Here is a 19,177-nt window from a genome sequence, read left to right as displayed (position 1 = left end):
ACTTTATATAATATTTTAATATTATTATTTTTCTTTATAAGCTTTCCCTCTCCCATTTAGTATATATCTTTATTATTTCTTTTTTCTTTTTCAATTATTTTATTTTACTTTAATTAATAAAATATGTTTAAAGATATAATTTTTAAATGATTTAGAGAAATATATAGAGAAATTGATGTATGGTATAATGTAAAACTTAGAGGTAAAATAGAAAAATGTGTGTTTTGAAGATGTATTTTAAAGGAAGGAGTAGAGCATCCATTGTGAGTGCTCTAACTCATCTACTCTATCCTTCAAAATACATCACTAAAGCCTCACTTTCTCTATTTTACTTCAAATTTTTTTTACAATACAACAACTTCTCTACATTATTTTTACATCATTTAAATATTATATCTTTAAACATTTTTATTAATTAAAATAATAGAAAGGAATAAAAAACTAATAAATTTGGAGAGAGAAAGAAAAAAAGTGAATAAAAAATAGAAAAAAATATTTAAAGGAACTCTAAAAAATCTACAAATATAGAGAAGGGAATACAAAATGTAAAGGAACTCCAAAATTGAGCATTCATATAAAGGAGCAACTAGAGAGTGATTTTAACAACTTTCTTTATAATTATAGAGAACTCTTCCTTTGGAGTGTGTAAGTCGTGCAGATCCGTGTGATAAATTGTTGGGTTTATTAATTCGTTAGTTTGTCTAACTAACTTATAGCAGGAACATCTTAATGGTATCAGAGCCATACTTCATCCTATCCTACCGACGAATCTCTATTTCAGATCATGGCAAACACAACCTCATCTACAAGTTCTGCAATCTTTAGTGCTCCTATAATATCACCTTTGTCACTTACTCCTTCCCCATCTTTCCGTAAGTCCACTGCCAACAAACTTGACTTTCTTTATGAATTATCATATGTTCCTGAAGAAAACAAGATTACCAATAACAACCTTCCTTTGATTAACCCATACCAAATCTTCCCAAAATCCATTACTCCTTTTACCCGGTCCATTAAAGCACTCATCAAACCATCCTACAAAGCCCCAAAAGAATATATCCAAGCTTCTAAATTCAGCAAGTGCCAATTGAGACCTACTCCTGAGGTCCAATTCGTTACTTTACAAATCCCTCCTGAATTTATTCCTGAGTGGATTGCGCAAGGATTCACCCATATTCATTTTGGTGCCATTCGCTTAGCTATTTCCCTTCATGACCGAAAGGGCCTTCCAATTGGCTGCCGAATGGGTCTGCTCGACACCTGAATGAGGAAATACCAACATGCAAGCATTGCAACCATAGAAACTACATTAAATGCAGGAACAGTAATAACTACACTGTTTCCTAACTTTAATATGTCTCTCAAAGACAACCATTTGACTGATGCTTTCAAAGTAGAAGTCTAACTTTCTGGAATTGACCAAGATCTTACTTCCATTGGAACTACTCTTCACTACCAGATGGCATACAGACTCCAAGATCACACTCTGGATCTTTCTTTGCCAACAGCTGAAGAAGCATTACTGGTCTTAGTAGACTCTACCCAAGTCCCAACATGCACTCATATTCCAAGGCAAATCTCTACAGATGATCTTATGAAGATTTTGCCCAATTCATGGATAACAAATTATGAGATGCTCCATCAACCTTAAAAAGCTGTCCAGACTCTTACTGAACCATCTTATCACAAGAAAGATGATGGCTCTATCGAAATAATCTTTTACAAAACTCAAACAAAGACTCCCAGTTGCTTTACCACCCAGTATATGATGACTTCTGTCACACCAGCTGATGTGGAAATCCAATCCTTTGATTCTCAAGGCAGCTCTATTTATGCTTTCGAATCTTCGGATGGACATAAGTATTGGGATGTTTGCGACTGCAAAAGTTTCCTAAAAGTGGAAGAAGACCTCCCAAAGCCAAAGCAACGTCCGAGCTCAGGAAAACGACTTAAGCAACGACTAGATCAAGGAGAAAAAGGAATAGGATTGTTAGGCCAACCCTTTGGAAAGTTTGACTATATAGTCAAATATTCTACTCCTAAAGGCTTACCTGACTCTCCTCTAGAACCAACTGGATGGGACATTGAGCTTCCTCCAACAGGCTCCCAAGAGCCTCCACTTTTGGCTCCTCAACAAAACATTTTGCCATGCTACAAAAAAGCAGAAAAATGGATGCAACATCATGGAGAAGCTTTTCTTGCTCAATATCAGTTACAACAAATTCCACAAGTATGTATGATGACTACTACTGATTATGAGTCAAATTTTCCTCCTCTCAAGAAATTTGATAAGCAAGACAACCAAGGTACGATCTCTCACCAACCAAAGGTTCAAAACCCCACAGCCAGGAACGCGGATGGGTCTCTCAAAAAAGTATCTCCGGCCGAAGAAGTTCTCAACTGGCAATCAGAAAATATGATTGCCCAAAACAAGGTCTTAAAGCAAGTCGAGTTACAAAATACCAGAATAGAGACGGCAGTAAAACAATCTCAGACTACTGTCATCGACAAACTCATTGCAAAGTTCCAACATACTCATGAAGAACTTCTAGCCATCATCAAAGAAAACTCAGTTCTGATGCTAGTATTCTTGGCAAAAGAAACCGAGATGAAGAGCCTTAAAACTCAATATGAATCCCTCAAGAATCAGTTCTGCCAACAAGAACCAACAAAGGCTCCTTCAACTAGCTATTTGGGAACCTCGTCTCTGTTTGGGATAACTACGACGTCGGTCCCTTGGCAGTTTGCTACAATCCCAAAAACCTCCCAGCCTTTTCCTATTACTGGATTTGTACAAGAGGACTCTGTTGTAAGATTAAGATGCATGCTTGATGAAAACCAACAACAAAAGACAAAAAAAGGGAAGAAGAAAGAACCACCAAGCCAACCGACAGACGAAATCAAGAAACTTATGGTTCATACAACAAAAAATTCTCTATCGCAAATGATTCGACATACAAGCACTCTCTAAAACGCAGAAAATGAAATAGACTTAGACGACCAAAGCTCTTCGGCTAGTTCAGACAATTCTTCAGATGACTGGTCTGAAGAAATGAGCTCAACTTCTGATGATACTATACCTAGTGATCCCGAGAGCTTATCCAGTAAAAACTTATCCAACGATGATGATGGAGCATTTCCACATCTGATGGTTCAACCTACTAAATCAAACTCACAAACTGAACCAATTATCACAAGTGACGACGAAAGTGGAAATGAATCAACAACACCACATGTTCCCCAAAAATGAAAGATTAAAGGTTCAAATTTTCAAACTTTTACTTTAGATGACCTCCCTCCATCAAAATGGCGTGAAAGGTTCCAAGAGTTTCAGGCTTAGCTCAGCCTCGAATCACAAAGACCAGAAGCACAGACAGGAATGGTTCTCCTCAGCTTTGTTTCCCGTTTTACAGGCACCCTACAAGACTGGTGGACAAGTCTGGGTGATTATAGGAAAATGGCGTTTTTACAACTTCCATCTGTCACCAATGCCCTGACCTATCTGTATATTGAATGATGCAGACAGGAGGCTCAAGTTACTGAAAGACTACGCGCAGAATTCTTTAAACTAAAATGTTGTTCAATGGATAAGAGATATTTGGAGAAGCATTACAAAAAGATGACTCAACGGTTCTACCAAATAGGTGGAATTGATGATCCATATCTAAAACAGGCTTTCCTCTCTTCCATACCAGAACCACTAGGAGAAGAAACCTTCAGACTTCTCTCGCGAACATGAAGAACCCTAGCTGATGCTACGAGTGGAGAAATCTATTAGCTAGTTCTATAGGCATTGGAAAAGATGTGTTCTCAGCACAAATTTATCCAAGAATTCGTGAAACAATCCAAGAAGCTAGGAAAGGTTTGCAGCCAAAAGGACCTACGAATCAAATGTCCAACATAATGAGTATGTTTTTGTCTTCCAGAAAAAAGGAAACATGATAAAAGGTTTAAAACCTTTAAGACCTTTAAATCCCCAAAAGAAAAAGGACATCGCTCATTCAAGTTTCTAAGGAGGAAGCGCTCTTTCAGGAAGAAGTACGACAAATGTTTCATCTGTGGTAACAAAGGACATTATGCCAAGCAATGTCCCAAAAGGAAAACTGCCAAACTGATCTCCCACATTCAACAAACAATGGGCATATCCCTCGAAGATAATGACCTAGAATCCATCTTCTCTACTGATGACGAGATAAATCCAGAATCCCTCTGTGCATTCGAACAACAGAAAGCTCCATATGATTTCTACCACATGGCAGCTATCAATACAATACAACCATCGCAAATCATCTCCATGGAGATCCTCTCTACATAGTATGCTCGGCCAGTAAAAGTAGCAGCCTTCTTCGATACAGGAGCATCATACACCATGATGAACCCTGATGTTCTTCCTCCAGAATATTGGAGGAAAGAAAAACAATTCTTCCAAACTGCAAATGGAAGCATCTTCTCTACAGAGCTTATCAATAAACCAATTAAATTACAGTTCTTCCAAGGTTGCTCTATCATTCATAGAGTAATTGGTTTAAAATTACCAGGGAAAGATCTAATTTTTGGTTTTGATGTCTACACCAAGAAAAAGGGTTTATGAATCCTTCTTCGTGGCCTCGGCTACAAACAACATTTTTCTCCATGGGAACCCATACCAAACTACTTCCTCATGCCTCCTGATCCATTCTCCAAGGTAAGACAATGGCTCATAGAAAATTCCTGTGCTGCAAGTCATGCTGAATTCCTCCAGAAATGTGAACGCCCTCTTTAGAAAAATCATCAGTTCTTCATCAGTTTACCATTTAAGCTCAATGAAGATGTTAACCCTACCAAGGAAAGCCACCCAGGCATGAACCCAGAGGAATGCAAAGAACTACAACAACAAGGATTAATTGAACCAACCACCTCTTCATGGGCATGCCATGCTTTCTACGTCAATAAGAGATCGGAGTAGGCTAGGGGAAAATAGAGGTTGGTCATCAATTATAAGCCCCTGAATGAATTTTTGGCAGACGATAAATTCCCCCTACCAAACAAGAATTCCCTATTTGCAAGCCTGTCAAAGGTTCAAATATTTTCAAAATTCAATCTAAAAGCGGGATTTTGGCAGTTGGGTATCAAAGAAGAAGATAGGACCAAAACGGCCTTCTGCATTCCAAATCACCACTATCAATGGCCCCATCACTGTTCCAAAAGGCCATGACTAAAATCTATGGCCCCATTCTAGATAAGGCCTAATCTACATTGATGATATATTGTTATTCTCACAAGATGAACAAGCCCATGAAAATCTTCTGGCCCAGTTCATTTCTCTCACAGAAGCCCATGGGGTCATGTTATCCGAAAAGAAGATGATCATTAGACAAGCCCAAATTGACTTTCTGGGGATGAAGCTTATTAAAGGCCAATATGAAGCCCAACCGCACATAGCCCAAGAGCTGTTAAAGTTTCCCAAAAAGGACTTCACAAAGGTCCAAATTCAACAGTTCCTAGGAATTGAAAACTATTTATGGGATTTTGTCCCGCGACTTTCGGAAATGACAAGACTACTCAGTGACATGCATAAAAAGAAAACTCCACCATGGTCACAAGAGCAAACTGTAGCAGTCAAAAAACTAAAGGAGATAATGCAGACACTACCACCTCTGCAGATTCCTTCTGATGGAAAAGAATCCTGCAAACAGATGCTAGTGATCGGTATTGGGGAGCGATCCTACTTGAACAAGACAAGACAGGCAAAAGAAAAATATGTGGATACAAGAGTGGCCACTTCAAAGACTCTCAGCTCCATTATCATTCTACCCTTAAAGAATTGTTGGCGATAAAGAAGGGTATTACAAAATTTGAATTCCATCTGATATGTCATCAATTCTTGGTAGAAACAAACTTTGCCGCGTCGAAAGGAATGATTGGTCTAAAAAAGAGCAAAACGACAAATGCCCAGCTTTTGAGATTTGCAGTCTGGTTTGACAACTACTCTTTTGACATTAAACACATTCAAGGAAAAGACAATACTATGGATGATTTCTGATCCATATCACCCTCTGCTATAAATATAGCCTCAGGATACTCACCAAGAACCATCCCCATTGTCATCCAAAAATCATCACATACCATCCCAATCATATTCATGATGCCCTCTTCCTCTTCTGTCACACACAACCAATATTTTCCTCGGGATGCAAAGAATATCCTTTCGAAAACATCCAACAAATCAGCTAGAGAAAGAGCGACCCACAGAGAAATCTTTCTCCAGAATATTATGATCTCCAAACTTGGACCTTCTATACAAAATGGCTTTGGAATCCATCCAAAGTATCCATTTGCCCAAATTCTACCTCTTCGAGATGCTATCTTCACACCAAAACCAGAAGCTCTCCTTTTCTGGTATTTGGCCAGTGTTTTTACCATAGCTGTCGAAGTACAAACTATGGCCTTGCACACATCCATAAAATCCTTCTTAGACCAAGAAAGGTTCAAACCAGCTTACCAAGTCCAAATGGACATTTTGTTCTGGTTCGCCCCATTGGAAAAATGGGAAAAGGTCCTATCGGTTGAATGGAAAAAGGTCCAAAATAACAGGCCCACTTTTATCTACCCACCAGGTCCAAATATTGCCAGCCTAATGAACTGTTATTGTAAAGCCCTACTTCCTTAGAGCCGTTACTAAGTGAGTTAAAAATGTGCAATTAACTCGCTAATCGAGGTTTTAAGGCAAAAGTGTGATTAAACCAGAATCAGAGTCTTATATTTTGAAAATACTTTCATTTATTGAAAAATATAAAGCATTTAACATTTGGGATCCCAAAATACTGTTTGGAAATATTTACAACTCCAAAAATATAACTAAAGTCGGCTAAACGAAAAAATCTAGGTTTAGTACAATCATCTCCCAAAAAACCACTGGTCGTGGAAGCCAGGCATGCCAAACATGTACGCGCCGCTTCACGGTCTCCATACTCATGGTTGGTCGACTTTCCCCTTGCCCTTACCTACACCACAGAGCACCCGTGAGCCGAAGCCCAGCAAGAAAACCCTCACAAGCAGATAACATATGCATATCAAACACTTAGCATATAAACAGGCCATCAATAGGCTATACACATACGACCATGCCGTCCCAGGCACTTTACCAGGCCTTGGGTTCGCGGTCCACAACATAAGGATATCCCAGGTATTCTTTAGGGTCTCGCCCTGGCACCTCGCACTCCGCGTGTTAAACGCTGCTCCCGTCCCCTTGCCACACTCGGCCTTGCACTCCATGTGCTTAACGCCATTATCGGCCCCTTGCCGTTCCCAGCCTTGCCGACCTCGGCCTGCACCGTTCCCGGCTCTTGCTGAACATTCACACAAATGCATACATAGCATAATAATGCAAATACCGAACATGAATAAACTCAATCAAAGGGCTACTCTCTGCATACACAATCATATAGGGCCTTGCCCAGCATACAAGCTCTACGGGAACAATAGTTTTCTTACCTGTGTCCCGAGCTTCCCAAGCACCGCGATCATGAGCACAGTCCTCTAACCTGAGCCTTGAAGAAATGCTAGTCACAACGCATGAATAATAATCAACCACCACATTCTAATCCATTAAATAACTTCGAGATATAATTCTAACCTCTGGGACCTTGGTTTCTACCAAACCGGGTAGTAGAAACCTTCCCGAGCCTTAACGTTCAAGTTCCTGAGCTAAAAACGATCATTTTGCCAAAAATCCACTTTTGGGTCGCGACCCAGCCTTCCCTAAGCGCCGCGACGCGCCCCAAATCAGAGGAAAAATTGCCTCGCATCTGCCAGCCTAGGGTTGCAGCGCCCAAACCTTGCGCCACAGCACCTGGGAAATTTTCTCGAAGGCCACTAACCTATAAACGCAAGTAGGTCGCGACGCTGAAGAACAGGGCCACGGCACGAGCCCGAAACCCAGAATTCCCATGCAAACTTTTCGAGCTAACTCCCCTGAAATCATTCTAAACACACCCTAACAACATAATTGAATCCCATAATCACCCTAATACACTTTAAGCATCACATAAACTAAAAGAAACCAGCCAAAATCCTACTATAACTCAAGCCCAATTATCTAAGCTTTAACCCCTCAAACTTCAGCAAAACAGAGGAAAATTAAACAGAATTCAAGCTTAGATCCTTACCTCAAGAACAATTCGACTCTCATCTATCTTTAACCTTGCTCCTTGCTTTGATTTCCCCAATTTGCAGCCTCAAATCCAAAGCTTTCCCCTCAAAATTCCCTTGGCAAGTTTGAGAGAAAACAAGAAAGAGAGAAGAGAAAGAGTTTGGGCTGGTTCCTCTAAAAACTCTGAACATATCCTTAGCTTATTTTATTTAACTTAGTCTCTAAGGTTACCTCAAAGGCTCGGGGTACCAAAAACGTCCCCGAGGGCAAAATGGTAATTTTCCCCAATATTCCCTTCTAAACATTCTAACCTCAAATATATCTCCAAATATTTATTTCCTTAACTCGATAACCCCATAAAAGATCTAATACCCGAATTACCCCTCGACTCGTCCCGAGTCGGATAGTCGACCCCGTTGTGACTTTCTGGATGACAACTCCCAAGGACTGTCTCGGATCGTGCTACACAAATATATCGCATTTACCACATTTATCACATTTATGCCCTCAACAGGCTAAGATTGTAAACATGCCCCTAATAACCAGACGGGGCCCACATGCATATTTAATTCACCTAAACATGCATTTCTAATCACATACTATTACAATAAATCACTTATTGCCCTCTAGGCACACCAATAAAATCCCTAAGCCTTATTAGCAAATTTGGGACGCTACAACTATCCCCTCCTTACAGAAATTTCATCCTCGAAATTACTTGAACAACTCGGAATACCCTCCCGCATTTCTGACTCAAGTTCCCACGTCGCCTCCTCAACCTTGTTGTTCCTCCATAGCACTTTCACCAAGGCGATGGTCTTTCTCCGCAAGACTTTGTCCTTCCGATCAAGAATCTGAATCGGCTTCTCCTCATAAGACAAATCCTGGTCCAGCTCCAAATTCTCATAACTCAGTACATGCGTTGAATCTGATACATACTTCTGGAGCATTAATACATGAAAAACATTATGAACCCTTGATAAGGCTGGAGGCATCGCCAACCTATAAGCTACCTCTCCAACCCGTTCCAGAATCTCGAAGGGGCCAACTAACCTAAGGCTCAGCTTGCCCCGAACACCAAACCGTTTCACTCCCCTCAAAGGTGAAACCCTAAGAAACGCATGGTCACCAACCTGAAACTCTACGCTTCTGCGTCTCAAGTCCACTACAGACTCTCCCAAAACTTGGAGGTGAAGGTGGGGTCCCTGTCGGATACTATCGACCTCGGAGCCCCATGAAGTCGAACAATTTCCTTCACATATAACTTAGCATACTGTTCCACCGTATAAGTCGTTTTGACAGGTAAAAAGTGGGCAGACTTGGTATACCTATCCACAATCACCCACATCGAGTCATGCTGTCCCACGGTCTTCGAAAAACCAACCACGAAGTCCATGGTGATATATTCCCACTTCCACTCTGGAATCCCTAGAGGCTACATCAACCCTGCTGGCCTCTGATGTTCAGCCTTGACCCGCTGACAAGTTAAGCACTTGGCCACATAATCCACCACATCCTTTTTCATGCCGACCACCAATACAATGCTCTCAGATCTTGGTACATCTTCGTCGTACCCAGATGTAAGGAATAGGGAGTGGTGTGCGATTCATCTAAGACCTCCCACCGGATATCAGAATCCATCGGAACACAGATCCGACCCTTGTACTTCAGTAACCCCATCTCCGAGATAGAAAAGTCCTTAGCCACTCTGACTAAGACGTTCTCTCTATGACCTCTCAACTGGGAATCCTTCCCCTACGCCTCCTTGATTCTCTCAAGAAGTGTAGACTGAAGAGTGATGTTGGCTAACCGACCAACCACCAACTCTATTCCCGCTCTGGTCATCTCCTCTGCTAATCTATTGGATATTTGCCTCGAACTGAACAACTGTCCTGGGCCCTTCCGACTCAATGCTTCAGCCACTAAATTAGCCTTCCCAGGATGGTATAGGATATCACAATCATAATCCTTAACCAACTCTAGCCACTGCCTCTGGCGCATATTAAAATCCTTTTGAGTAAAGAAGTACTTCAAACTCTTGTGGTCGGTGTATATCTCACACTTCTGCCAACTCTTAAGTGTGAATACCACCACTGCCAACTCTTAATGTCTCCAAATCTTAAGTGCGAATACCACCACTGCCAACTCCAGATCATGTGTGGGATATCTCTGCTCATACTTTTTCAACTATCTCGATGCATAGGCTATCACCTTACCAGCTTGCATCAGCACACACCCCAAACCCTGTCTGGAAGCATCACAATAAACCACAAACTTTTCATTATCTGTCGGCAGACTCAACACTGGCGCTGTGATCAGTCGCCGCTTCAACTCTTTGAAACTGTTCTCACATCTGTCTGTCCAAACATACTTTGTCAATTCTGTCAATGGCGTAGCTATCCTGGAGAATCCTTCAACAAACCGCCGATAATATCCTGCCAATCCCAGAAAACTCCTCACTTCATGAACACTGCTCGGTCTAGGCTAGTCTCTCACTGCCTCAATCTTGCTTGGGTCAACCAGAATCCCCTCCTTACTGATGATATGGCCCAGAAATGTAACTTGCGGTAACCAGAACTCGCACTTGTTGAACTTAGCATATAACCTATGCTCCCTCAACCGTTGCAATACCAATTGCAGATGCTGCTCATGCTCTGTCTCTGACTGAGAGTACACTGAAATGTCATCGATGAACACAATCACAAACTTATCCAGATAGTCCTTGAAAACCTTATTCATCATATCCATAAAATCTGCTGGGGCATTGGTTAATCCAAAGGACATAACCAGGAATTCATAGTGTCCATACCTCGTGCGGAAAGCGGTCTTTGGTATGTCCTCTTCTTTGATCCTTAACTGGTAGTAACCTGACCGGAGATCAATCTTGGAAAACACTGTCCTTCCCTGTAGCTGGTCAAATAAATCATCGATCCTAGGCAGTGGATACTTATTCGTAATGGTCAACTTGTTCAGCTACTTGTAGTCAATACACATCCTAAGAGATCCATCCTTCTTCTTGATGAACAGCACTGGAGCACCCCATGTTGAGAAACTTGGTCTGATGAACCCCAAATCCAATAACTCCTGTAACTGAATCTTCAACTCCTTTAACTCTGCCGGAGCCATTCTGTAAGGTGTCCTAGATACTGGCTCCACCCCTGGTGCCAACTCTATAACAAAGTCAATCTCCCGCTACGGTGACAACCCTGGTAGATCTGCTGGAAATAAATCTGGAAACTCACATACCAATCTGGTGTCACCGGTCCAACCGACACAACCCTAGAGGCATCCACAACATTCGCTAGGAATCCTATGCAACCCTCCTGCATCAAGTCCCTAGCCCTCAATGCTAAAATCATAGGTACCCGCAGTCCACTAGATATCCCCACAAATAGAAAGGGTACCTCCCCTCTGGTTCAAAAGTCACCATCCTGCGCTTGCAGTCAATCGTCGCCCCATACTTCGGTAGCCAATCCATCCCTAGGATCATATCGAAGTCATCCATCACCAGCTCAATCAGATCAACAAACAACTCCCTACCATCTACCTCCACTGGTAAAGCTCTAATCCATCTCCTAGAGACTACCAGTTCCCCAGTTGGCAACAAAGTCTAAAAACCCCTAGCATACAAAACACTATGTCTACACAGATGATCTATCACTCTAGAAGACACAAACGAATGAGTAGCTCCCGAATCAATCAATGTAGTATAAAAGGAACCAGCATTAGAAATCTAACATGTCACAACCGAGGGGCTAACCTCTGCCTCAGTCTGAGTCAAAGTGAACACCTTGGCAGGAGCGAGACTGTCACTCTGCTTCGGCTCCTCTCTCCTGACTTGTGGGCAGTCCTTCCTCAGATGATTGGCACTCCCACAAACAAAGCAGGCCCTAATCCTGCACTCACCTTGGTGTCGTCGTCTGCACCGTGGACACACTTGAAAACTCCTCCAGTTGTCACTTCCGCCCTGACGGCCACTAGAAGCACCCCGTGCCCTCCTATCAGAACTGGGAGGAACAAAGGAATTTGGGGCCTTCCTCTTCTGCTCACTGAAGCCACTCCCCCGACTAGATCCAATAAAAGGAGGCACTGTCCTCCTGGCATCGCACCTAACAGCGCTCTCTTTCCAAATCTGGTCCTCGCCCCCTTCAGTTGTAAGGGCCTTATCCACAACCTGAGCATAGGTAGTAGTCTCTAGATCCAAGGTGATCTTTACATCACGTGTGATCATAACATTCAATCCTCATACAAATTTTTCTCTTCTTGCCGCATCATTCGACACTAAATCTGGCATAAATTTCTCTAATTGATCAAATCTCAAAGCATACTCCATCACGGTCAACCGATTATGAGTTAGGTTGATGAACTTGTAAACCTTCCCAACTTGGACTACAACACTGTAATATTTCTCGTTGAATATGTTCCTGAACTCTTCCCAAGTCATAATGGCCACATTCCTTCTCTGAACATGTAGCTAGCACAAGCTACCATCTCATTCCCCTCAATCCTCATAAAATCCAGAATTGAGGAAATCATATTCATCCACTACTCTGCCCGCAGTGGGTCTGATCCACCCTCAAAGGTGGGAGTATGTTGTTTCCTGAACCTCTCATATAAAGGTTCCCACCTGTTCTCCACAACAGGTTGAACTGGCACTGGCACCACAACCTGCTGAACTGACAACCCAGTCATCTGTAGAGGGGCCTGCTGCCTCAACTGTCGAAGTTCTTCCTTTGTTCGTTGCAGTCTTGCTTCCATTTAAACAAACATTTGTTGCCAATTCTGTGGGGCAGGTGGAGGGTCCTGACCCTGGTTTTCATCCTCAGACCTACTACTACGGAGTCTAGATGATTGTCGAGGCATCTCAACAAATAAGCCTGCAATCAACGACGCCGCTCATCAGACATGATAACAACATCCAAACCACCTCCCAATTCACATCATCCAACCCATAAACAACAATCCACATAACATAGAGATAGGATATAACACACAACGGGCCATGCCCTGGCATCATGCATATGTTAAATCATTCATCATGCTCTATATGAAATAAGCAGGCAAACATGGCATTCAAGCACATATTCAAGCATATTAGTCAATCATTACCAACCAACCCTGAGTCGAGCTTGTCACTGACAGCGAGCATACATGTTCGGTCAATCTCCAGAAACCATAAACCTTGGCTCGCTCTGATACCAAGTTATAATGCCCTACTTCCTTAGAGTTGTTACTAAGTGAGTTTAAAACGTGCAATTAACTCGCTAATCGAGGTTTTAAGGAAAAAGTGTGATTAAACCATAATCAGAGTCTTATATTTTGAAAATACTTTCATTTATTGAAAAATATAAAGCATTTAACATTTGGGATCCCAAAATACTGTTTGGAAATATTTACAACTCCAAAAATATAACTAAAGTCGGCTAAACGACAAAATCTAGGTTTAGTACAATCATCTCCCAAAAAACCCATGGCCGTGGCAGCCAAGCAAGCCAAACATGTATGCGCCGCTTCACGGTCTCCATACTCATGGTTGGTGGACTTTCCCCTTGCCCTTACCTGCACCACAGAGCACCCGTGAGCCAAAGCCCAGCAAGAAAACCCTCACAAGCAGATAACATATGCATATCAAACACTTAGCATATAAACATGCCATCAATAGGCTATACACATACGACTATGCCGTCCCAGGCACTTTACCAGGCCCTGGGTTCGCGATCCACAACGTAAGGATATCCCAGGTATCCTTTAGGGTCTCGCCCTGACAACTCGCACTCCGCATGCTAAAGGCCGCTCCCGGCCCCTTACCGAACTCGGTCTTGCACTCCACGTACTTAACGCCGTTCTCGGCCCCTTGCCATTCCCGGCCTTGCCGACCTCGGCCTGCGCCATTCCCGACTATTGCCGAACATTCACACAAATGCATACATAGCATAATAATGCAAATACCAAACATGAATAAACTCAATCAAAGGGCTACTCTCTGCATACACAATCATATAGGGCCTTGCCCAGCATACAAGCTCTACGGGAACAATAGTTTTCTTACCTGTGTCCCGATCTTCCCAAGCACCGCAATCATGAGCACAGTCCTCTAACCTGAGCCTTCAAGAAATGCTAGTCACAACGCATGAATAATAATCAACCACCACATTCTAATCCATTAAATAACTTCGAGATATAATTCTAACCTCCGGGACCTTGGTTTCTACCAAACCGGGTAGTAGAAACCTTCCCGAGCCTTAACGTTCAAGTTCCTGAGCTAAAAACCCTCATTTTTCCAAAAATCACTTTTGGCCTGCAGCCCAGCCTTCCCTAAGCGCCGCGGCGTGCCCCAAATCAGAGGCAAACTTGCCTTGCATCTACCAGCCTAGGGTCGCGGTGCCCAAACCTTGCGCCGCGACGCCTGGGAAATTTTCTCGAAGGCCACTAACCTATAAACACAAGCAGGCCGGAATTCCCATGCAAAATTTTCGAACTAACTCCCCTGAAATCATTCTAAACACATCCCAACAACAGAATTGAATCCCATAATCACCCTAATACACTTTAAGCAGCACATAAACTAAAAGAAACCAGCCAAAATCCTACTATAACTCAAGTCCAATTATCAAAGCTTTAACCCCTCAAACTTCAGCAAAACAGAGGAAAATTAAACAGAATTCAAGCTTAGATCCTTACCTCGAGAACAATTCGACTCTCAGCTATCTTTAACCTTGCTCCTTGCTTTGATTTCCCCAATTTTCAGCCTCAAATCCAAAGCTTTTCCCTCAAAACTCCCTTGGCAAGTTTGAGAGAAAACAAGAAAGAGAGAAGAGAAAGAGTTTGGGCTGGTTCCTCTAAAATCTCTGAACACATCCTTAGCTTATTTTATTTAACTTAGTCTCTAAGGTTACCTCAAAGGCTCGGGGTACCGAAAACGTCCCCGAGGGCAAAATGGTAATTTTCCCCAATATTCCCTCCTAAACATTCTAACCTCAAAAATATCTCCAAATATTTATTTCCATAACCCGATAACCCCATAAAAGATCTAATACCCGAATTACCCCTCGACTCTTCCCGAGTCGGATAGTCGACCCTGTTGTGACTTTCTGGCTGACAGCTCCCAAGGACTGTCTCGGATTGTGCTACACAAATATATCACAAGTATATTGCATTTACCACATTTATCACATTTATGCCCTCAACGGGCTAAAATTGCAAACATGCCCCTAATATTTGGAAATGGAAAGAAGTGGAGAGGATCAACTTTTGCAAACAAGACAAACCTCAACATCTCAAGAATATTTGGCCAACTGTAGTGCATTTTTTCTCCATGCCTCTGTAATTTATATATATATACACATATTTTTAAAAAAAAGCAGACATTGCATTTATAGGCTAATAAAAGGCTAACTTTAAAAAGTTAGTAATATAAGTTTACCTCTAAAACATGCAAAAGTACAAGAAAAACAGAAGAAAATACAAGTCCTGGAAGTGATCTGAACCTAAAAAAGCACATATGGATTGATCTAATGCATCTAGTGCCATGTTTCGTAAATGCTGGTTAGGTTTCTCTACAAGCTGTAAATCACCCGAGGATGTCAAGGAAAATGCATATGGATTATGGACCTAAAAGTACAAGAAAAACATAAGAAAATACCTCAAGAAAGTGACCCACATCTTGATTCCACAAGGGCTCTATTCCTATTAGATGGCAAACAAATCACTAATCCGGACACTTATTTAATAAATAAAAAAAAACCCACAATGAATCATGCATATATATAACCTATGAGTAATGTTAGAGACACTCCCAATTTGCACACTTAAATTACACACTATAATGTGTAATTAATCTCAACCATACAAATAAATATGATGTGGTCCACACTTAAAAATATTCATGGTTGAGATTAATTACACATCATAGTGTGTAATTTGAGTATGCAAATTGAACTCTATAAGAATGCTGCAAGAAAATCCCAAACAAAAATACTAGTTTCTAATTACCAAATAGCAACCAAAATCAACTTTTCCTACCCTCTTCATGTTTCTTTTCCAATTCTCATTGATAAGTTCTAACAAGACAAATCTATTATTCCTCCCTTTTTCTCTCTACTTGATCAATATTCATGTTCTTTTTTTACTAAACCTTGGAAGACATTTCTTATGCAGCCTAGGATTTGATTTTGAGACCAAAAGACAAATAATCATTCATTTATAAGCACTTTCAAAGCCTAGAAAACTGTAGACGTCTGGAACATCCTAAAAATTACTCAGACGTGGTAAGGAATCCAATGTACAAATTTTAAATTTAATTTCCCTTAAAACCAAATAGATTATTACATAGATATGCATGAACCTCAGATGAAATTTACCTTGCTTGTTATTATTAAACTAAATCTTTAAATTCCAACCACCTGCACATTTTTGGGGGTAAGGACAATGCTTTCTCTTTGATCAACTGATCATTCAGAGCGTTTCGAACCAGGAGACTGTAAAGCACTGCCAAAATCTCAAATTAAACCAAAAACTTCTATATTGTTAGGTCACTGAAAAAGATAAGATACTGGGACCCAAATGAAAAATACACCATGACCCTTTACTTTAGCCATAACTACATTAAGACCCTGACACCTCTTAAAATAGAAAATGGTTACAACAACCTCCTCAATTAGTCAAAGGTTTGATAATGTGTCTAAGAACAAAAATTATGTGAAAGTAAACCACAGGTCTTTTCATTGGATTTTTCCATCAAAGACTTTTGAATATGTTCATTTTTTTTTACTAGGAATCCTTGCCTAACTTTAAAATATTTGGGACAAAAAAATTATAGTAGTTGCTATATAGGTACTCAGGAGGGACTCGAACCTCAAACTTGTGGTAGCAAACCACATGCCTGACCATTTGAGTTATCCCTCTTAGGTTTCATTTTCCTTGTTAATGATGAGTTGGAAACAATGCTTGTAATTTGATTTCATTTTATCTCAGTTTTTGGCTCTTTGTTTTCCTTCTATCTGTTTTTTTTTTTAATGCAAACATGTTGTAAAAAAAAATTATAGGTAAAGAAAAAAAAATTAAAACATTAAGGAGGTGAAACTTATGCAAGCAGCATCTATAAAAAATAATTTTTAAAAAAATGAGAAAACTAAAGTCCCAAATGATAAAATAATACAAGATCACCATAGTACTTCAAAAAATAAATCTGACCATTGTTCATCATAAAGATAGTAGAACATGAACATAAGAATTTCAAAGACATATTAAACTTGCAAAATAATTCAGTACCTCATTTTCTCTGCTTCATTTGGAAAATTTATAGTAAACTTGCAAAGTGATGCTAAAAAGAAGTTTAAAGGTTTAATGGCGTGAAGAACCCCACATGCCTGGAATCATCATTTACATTGGCCAGAAAGAGGAAATAGTTTAAGCCGAAAAAATCTTGCAACAACATATATGGCCAGACATATATAGCACAAAAAATATATTATGTGGCATGATAGAACCCATTTATTATTCGGCTGAAATTGCAGCCAAAACCTATATATGTATATATTTTTCTAATAGAAAATAGACATTTACAGAAAATAATTCCACACCAAGAACCTATACTGAGATGACATGTCAGAACAATGATTACCTGTGTGAATGCTTGATATCCCTTTAGTTTTTCCAACACAATAGCCTCTCCTTGTGACCTGCGAAAGTGACTCAAAGCTAATTAAAAAAATAAAAAGAAAGCACTACTAGAATACTATTTTTATAATCCTACTACAAATGCATTGGTACAAAGTTAACCAACCCTTGACAAAATAAGAGACAATGCATCAAGTATGGTCAACCAAAATGAATCAACCATTGAGAGACAGAGATGTGTTGTTTTCCCGGTAGACTTAATAATAGGTGGATCAGAATCACATCTCGGAGATTGAAGCTGGTACACAAGACAAGCTAGTCAGCCCTCAGATGAATGACTTGCTTTATTATATAGAAGAAATCTTATAGCAAAAAAATAAATACCTCACCAACATCCATTGCTTCATCTATTAATGCAGCCACTGTAAAGACAACTCCTAACAAACCCTCAACAGCCAGAGTTATATCTTTTTGTAATGAACTTTCAGCTATGCCCTTAAGATGTGAAAATTTATAGAAATTATTTGTGTGATATTGAAAATGTAGCACCATACACATAGTGAAGATGTGTTTTGGCTTTGCCATAAACATAAAATGAGATAAAATCCAATCAAAGTAACTTTGCTTTCCCAAATTATAAAAGCTATAACTATAGTGGATGGTTATCCAACAAGTGATTGTCAATACCACCCAAAGATATAAACCATGGTTGATTTTCTTTGTATTCTATATCATGATATCTTTTGTCTATATTAAAGGAAGTCCAAAAATTTGTATAAGGTTTTGTCTAGCTAGAGTACCGGCGTTGCAGGTAAAGGAATAATGTTGTTGAAGCAGCCACCGCATAAGGAAATATAGTCCAAATTCCCTGTGTGATTACACAACACAAGTCAGATCCACATAATTGAAACTTTTAACAACATGGATTTAGCTTTTAAGAGATAAATTATATGTGCATACCACAACCGTTGCGACAGTAGCAAGGGAAAACAATGGGCGCTCTCTCATCAAGCATCCTATCCCCAGTTGTTCTCAGAAAGAGAATAAATGATTATTAGTTCTCCATTCTTGACAAATATGTACAACAGAACATTAGAAAAAACTTCCTAAAATTGAAATTTCAATGATCCCTTGGTTTTGAAATTCTCTATTGAAGGTGTTAAACATAAATTAGTCATAGCCTTCATTTAATTGACTCGTCAGCTACACTAGTGTATTAGTACTCAACAAAATTTCATATATTCAATCTGATGCAATGAGATTTTAATAAGAGCTTAACTGACCTGAATTGGAAGAGTGACCAAACCACCACCACAAACTCCAGCAAAGAAACACTCAGTAGATATTCCCTGCTTACCCAAAAAAACACATCAATCCCAGGGCATGAGCATAAATACTAGACCAGATGAAATGGGACAACAACTTTTT

General features: G+C 40.3%; 2 long non-coding RNA genes across 2 annotated transcripts; both read right to left on the bottom strand.

Annotated features, from left to right (window-relative positions):
* Nucleotides 1-16,315: 16,315 nt before the first annotated feature.
* On the bottom strand, nt 16,316-18,206 carry LOC133834559 (uncharacterized). Its single transcript, XR_009893372.1, has 3 exons — nt 18,134-18,206; nt 17,754-18,047; nt 16,316-17,499 (listed from the first exon to the last, which is right to left on the bottom strand). It is a non-coding gene; the product is annotated as an uncharacterized LOC133834559 (long non-coding RNA).
* Nucleotides 18,207-18,439: 233 nt separating this feature from the next.
* LOC133834544 (uncharacterized) lies at nt 18,440-18,775 on the bottom strand. The gene is made up of 2 exons (XR_009893370.1): nt 18,710-18,775; nt 18,440-18,617 (listed from the first exon to the last, which is right to left on the bottom strand). It is a non-coding gene; the product is annotated as an uncharacterized LOC133834544 (long non-coding RNA).
* Between the last annotated feature and the right edge of the window lie 402 nt (nt 18,776-19,177).

The sequence above is a fragment of the Humulus lupulus genome, chromosome 1, assembly GCF_963169125.1.
Source record: "Humulus lupulus chromosome 1, drHumLupu1.1, whole genome shotgun sequence".
Taxonomy (NCBI): domain Eukaryota; kingdom Viridiplantae; phylum Streptophyta; class Magnoliopsida; order Rosales; family Cannabaceae; genus Humulus; species Humulus lupulus.
The sequence above is the reverse complement of the archived record's forward strand: the minus strand, read 5'-3'. Positions and strand labels throughout refer to the sequence as shown.